The sequence below is a fragment of the Choloepus didactylus genome (assembly GCF_015220235.1).
Source record: "Choloepus didactylus isolate mChoDid1 chromosome 13 unlocalized genomic scaffold, mChoDid1.pri SUPER_13_unloc1, whole genome shotgun sequence".
In the NCBI taxonomy this organism is placed as follows: Eukaryota; Metazoa; Chordata; class Mammalia; order Pilosa; family Megalonychidae; genus Choloepus; species Choloepus didactylus.
Window position 1 is genome coordinate 801,522 of NW_023637588.1, and position 5,837 is coordinate 807,358.

Below are 5,837 nucleotides of genomic sequence, written 5' to 3' on the forward strand. Positions count from 1 at the left end.
CAAATAAAATTAGCAAGAAACTTATCTTGAGACACACTAAAAGACACAGACAAGTATGGATGTTTGAAATATGTATATGCATGGTATGTATATACATATATGTATACTCAGGGGCAGTGAACAACTTTTTACAATGAAGAGTTCACAGTATTTTTAACAGAAACAACAGCAGAGATAGATAACTCAAATTTTATTAATATAAACATTTTTATACCACTCAAAATATTTACCTATTTGATTAGAATGCATCCTAATTCTTATTTTTTCTCTTAATAAAATTTAGGAATTCTTTTCCTGTAATCAATTGGAGGATATTGAATTAGAGACAATAAATGAGTTATTTGACATCACCTTTCTTTCAAACCCAATTTCCAATATTTATTGTTACCTTTCCACCACCATGGAGAGAGAATGAGCATATTTTAAAAAGGAGATGAAGGGAAGACTATTCATAAATGTTTACTAAATATACATAAAGGGTACAGAATAAAATCTGTACAAATATAAAGCATCCAACTCTCTCTGAAAAAGGAATTACCCAGAATTTCATCACTTGGATGCCATCTGAATTTAGCTCCCACTCTGCCATTCTTCTCCCCTGCTACATAATTTTTATTAATCCTATGGGAGGGATAGAGGAATAAAAGCAAGGGAAACTGTCAGTGTTACTGACATAAAACTGTTATAAAATATTTGAAATGTTTCAAATGTTCAGTTAATAATATGCATTTTAATATTGAATAGACAGAAGAAAGAAAAAAGAGCTTGTGGAGAAAACATAATAACTAAACTTTTTAGATATGGGGGAATATAAAAGGGGAAGAAATTTTAAATATAAATAATTTGGTAAATGAGGACAAAAATCTAAGCTCATATATTGTAAGATATTTGATAACTACTCTAACTGGGTTACTTATGAATCTCTGTATAAGACTGGAAAAGAACAAATAACTTGGGTATTGTGAAGATGAAAAAAAGGCAGCCATTAGCTAAATTTCTTATTAAAATTACAGAATTTGTGAACAATGCTAAACTAAATGCTCTGTAGAGATAAGTAGACTAAAGATTTTATTGAATACATGAGGAACATTGAAAATAAATAGTTTCATTTTTGCTAAGAATTGTTTACATCTCAAATTCTCAGAAGTTCTATATAAATTGAGATTGTATTCATCATTGGATAGGATGTAGAGTCAGGAAACCTAGGGAATAATTTAGCTGTTAGTCAATTTGGATTTATCTAGAGGTTTGGGAGGCTTTTGATAGAGCAATGGAAAATTTAGTCATTCAGCATCTTTCACAGAAAATATTTGAACAATATTAGAATGACAGATTTATATGAACTTAATTTGTTTAAATAAAACTAAATTAACCAAGAAATGATTGATGATCAGTATACTGAAAGGGATGCACATGGAAGCAATATTTCAGTAATTCAATTGTGACATTACCATATGTAGAGACCCATTATGCTATGTTTAATAATTGGAGATGTGAATTTGTGATGTTCCCTCCCTCTTACTATTTATTGATTTTTTAAACATATTTATGATGGCAGTAATGAAAAATAAAACAACTGTGACTGAATTTATCCTCATGGGATTTTCTACCAATCAAAGTATGTATGTTTTTCAATCAGTGCTCTTCTCATTCATTTACTTGTGGGCTCTGCTGGGAAATGTCCTCATTATCATTGTCACAACTTTGGACCAGTGCCTCCATTCCCCCATGTACTTCTTCCTGAAGAATTTATCCTTCCTGTATCTCTGCCTCATTTCAGTTACAGTGCCCAAATCCATTGTCAACTCCTTGACCTACAACAACTCTATCTCCTTCCTTGTCTGTGTCACCCAGTTCTTTCCGGTGATTTTCTCAGCATCTGCAGAGTTGTTTCTCCTCACAGCAATGTCCTTTGACCGCTACACTGCCATCTGCCATCCTCTGCACTATGAAGTCATCATGAACGTGGGCACGTGTGCAGATGGCAGCAGTGTCTTGGGTGGGTGCGGGCGTGATTTCCATGATGTACACAGCTGGTACCTTCTCCTTATCTGTCTGTGGATCCAGCATGGTCCATCAGTTCTTCTGTGACATTCCCCAATTATTATCTATTTCTTGTTCAGAAAATTTAATAAGTGAAATTTTGCCCATCCTTATTAGTGTGGTCTTGGATATCTGCTGTTTTATTTTCATCACTATTTCTTACATCTACATCTTCTCCACTGTCAGGAAGATTCCATCAATAGAAGGCCAGTCCATAGCCTTCTCCACTTGCCTTCCACACCTGGTAGTAATTATATTGTTTCTTTTCACTGGTTCCACTGCTTATCTAAAGTCAACTTCAGGGTCCTCTTCTATTTCTGACCTTGAAATTTCTGTGTTCTACACTGTGGTACCCCCAATCCTGAATCCTATAATTTACAGTCTAAGAAATAAGGCCATGAAGATGGCTCTGGGTATGTTGATAGACGGAAATCTCATCAAAAAGTAAAAGATATCACTCTTTTCTTTCAATAGCAGAAATAGCTTACAAATACACACCATTTAATCAGTTTTCCTCCAACTTTAAAAAGTAAATATTTAAAAGGGGGAAAAGAGGAACAGTGCCTCCTTAAGTATTTTCATTGGGCAGAAAAGTTACGTTTCTGATATTATTAAATTTTGAGAATTCATAATGTTATGGATTTTTTCACAAACCCCTTCTTGAGTGGTCAATGTAAGCTGAATTATAGATATTGTATCTTTCTTAGAGAGAAACACTACACATAAACAATTTTTACCAAAACAAACAAATGAACAAACAAAAAACTACCCTATACCTCTATTTTCATACTATGCCACCAATTCACATTACCAAAATTTTATAGACTCTTTGACTCACTTTTATTTATTCCTTGATTAGATGTTTTATTTACATACCACTGTAAATAAGTTATGGATATGTTGCTTTAAAATTAAATGTGATGATTTCACATAACTCATTCTACTTCTGGGAAGCTGTCTTTCCTTTTATATACTACTTTGGATTTTTTGTGAAAAGAAAAATGGGAAATATTTGTTAAAAGATTTTTGTTAGAGGAGGTTATCAGAGCCCAAGTGTATAGAGGAACTATGCTTCAAGTGTCATAATAAAATTAATATTAATTTGGGTGATATTTATTTTTAAAAACATTCTTCCTTATTTCTTATATACAAAAATAAAGTGTGCATATATACAGACATATGTATTGAAATTTAAAAAACATATTTGTATTTTCTAAATAAAATAATTAACTTTATTTGTAGTTTAATTTGGCCCATATTTGTAATTTTTCCTTAATCATCAAAAATTTCATTTGATGGCTGTTGACTGACTTTACTAGATATCATCTACCTTCCTCAGTCAATCTTCTACTGTGGTATACATGTTTTATTCTTATATGAAATATTTTGTTGAAACAACCATAGTAACAGATATAAATTCTTATCTTCATAAAGCATTTGCACTGTAAATTCAAGGCCATCAACTACTGTTTATGAAATATATGAATTTATTTCTCCAAAACATTTCATACCTTTTAATATATATTAGGTGTTCAAAAGTATTTTAAAATTAATGAATATGTGATTTTCTTAAGGATAGATTTCACTTAGATTCTGTAAGTTATATTCTGATTTTTGTGAAATATTTTTTCACATAGTGATATAACATAGGGTTTGCTGTAACTTAATATTTGTTCACCATACAGAGGAACATATTTATTTATGGTTTATCATTCTGCAGACTAAATCTTCTATTCATTTATCTGTGTTGTCATAAAATTTATGGTCAACTTCAATGTACTTTTAAATGATATAGATTCTGAAATCTACTTCATGTAAATATTGTGCATCTCTAATTGACATTTTAGTTAGGGTTTTGTTTTGTTTTATATAACACAACTTCTAAGATTGATATCATTAAAACTGCTAAATTATTTATTTATGAATTTATTACTTCATATTGATGCTATTGATTACATTCAATTTGCATTCTTTTACATTATTTTAATTTTGTGTACCATGATGTGTATCTGTATAATGACATCTAAATGATCTTGAAATGTTTATCATTTTTTGCCAAAGCCTTGATGAAAAACTGGAAATATTTTCCTGAATGCTGAAAAACCTTTTTCAGTCAATTTCCTTTTTATTAGACTCAATACAAAGAAAAAATTTCATCATTTTGAATAAAAAATTGTTGCCATAATTAATGTAGTTATTACTAATTCTTATCATATACAGCATGCCACAGCCCAAGTGTGAATTTGGTGTTAGCATAAACAATTTGCTGCTCCATTTTAAAACTTCCATACTAGATAATTTCTTAAGCATATAATTGCAAGACTCAGTAGAATATTCATATTTGTATGGGTTCTCTCTTGTTTGGCCTTTAATTCTGGTATAGTAAATAAGGTGACCATACCTACACTCTGTTCAGCTTTGAAAAGGGGCATTCACAGGGTTATTGCAAGGATTACATGAGTAATGTGTGTGCCTCCAATGAGCAGTCAAAAAATGCTGATGATCATTCATCAATTATTAGTCATCAAGAATAATTATGCTTCCAACTGAATAGATTTATACAGCTCTTCATGGACACCTCTGTGTTATATTTACTGATGTTATTCAGACATGATTCTCTGATAGCAAACAAAAATAAATACCCTGGAGGATTTTTATGCACCAAGCATAGTCGCAGATAATTAGGGCATCACAGCCTCATGTGCTACCAGGGAATCCTCTGGCCCTGACTGCCTTTGCTCCTGCTGAGGCTGGATGAGCACCTTGTGTCTCATCACCCACCTGGGTTTCTGGGAAATGCCCACACCCAGATCCAAATCGTCCCCCACCATTCCACAGAAAGTGCATGGTCTAAAAGAAGAGAATGCCTTCAGTTCTAACATCCTAAATATCCATACTCTTTACTCATTTAGATGGGTTTGGCATGCAGCTGAAGGAAAGTAAACATGCTATGTATGTCTCCCTCTGTACCTGTTTACAGAACTAAAAATAAAGAAAAGGAAAAAGAGACAGAGTTAAAGAAGTACATCCTTACTAGCATGCTGGCAACAAAGCACATGTGATTTACTAAAAACAGAGGCAAAATATTTTTAAAGCCAATGGCATAATAATTTGTGAATAATAAATATTGAATTATTGTTCCAAAACAAGATATCCCTACACATACTTATTGATCGTCTGTAATGGAAATCTGTTTATAAACATATTGTGAAAATAAAACAGGAAATTCTACTTTTATAGTTTACCAAAAATGGTAAAGGTAAAGCTGAAAATTCGCTTTTGCATTTTGGCAAAAAATTGATCCAAATACTTTCACTTATAAGCCATGGACGTCTATTAATCATAGGTTCTGGTGAAAAACAAACAAGCAGTGACAATATACATGGGTATCTTTTGTTCTGAGGACAAAAGTGTGCTATATCAGATCTCAAATGTGAAAATGGTTGAGGGTAGTGTTGGGTGACTGCATTACCCTAACTCTTTGTGCAGTAACTTGATCTGGCTTCATATTTACACCAACAATTTTATACTCATGGCCCCACAATTTTATTTACTAGGGCATAAGATTTTAACATAAAATGGTGATAAGGTGATAGAATTGAAACTTAAGTGCAATAAGAAGAATTTAAAATGTGTAGTAATGAACTTAAATTTATATATTTAAAATTTGGAAATATGTCATTACTTCACAAACCCTATGCTTGTTTAGAACCAGATACACAGCCAACTCTGGTCTGTCATTCTATCTAGACTGATAACAATGGGAAGCAGTTGGAATTTGGGACTGATCATTT

At 32.0% G+C, this 5,837-nt stretch overlaps 1 pseudogene; it reads left to right on the forward strand.

Annotated features, from left to right (window-relative positions):
- The first annotated feature begins 1,560 nt into the window (after window positions 1–1,560).
- Window positions 1,561–2,491, forward strand: LOC119524796 (annotated as a pseudogene).
- Window positions 2,492–5,837: the final 3,346 nt, after the last annotated feature.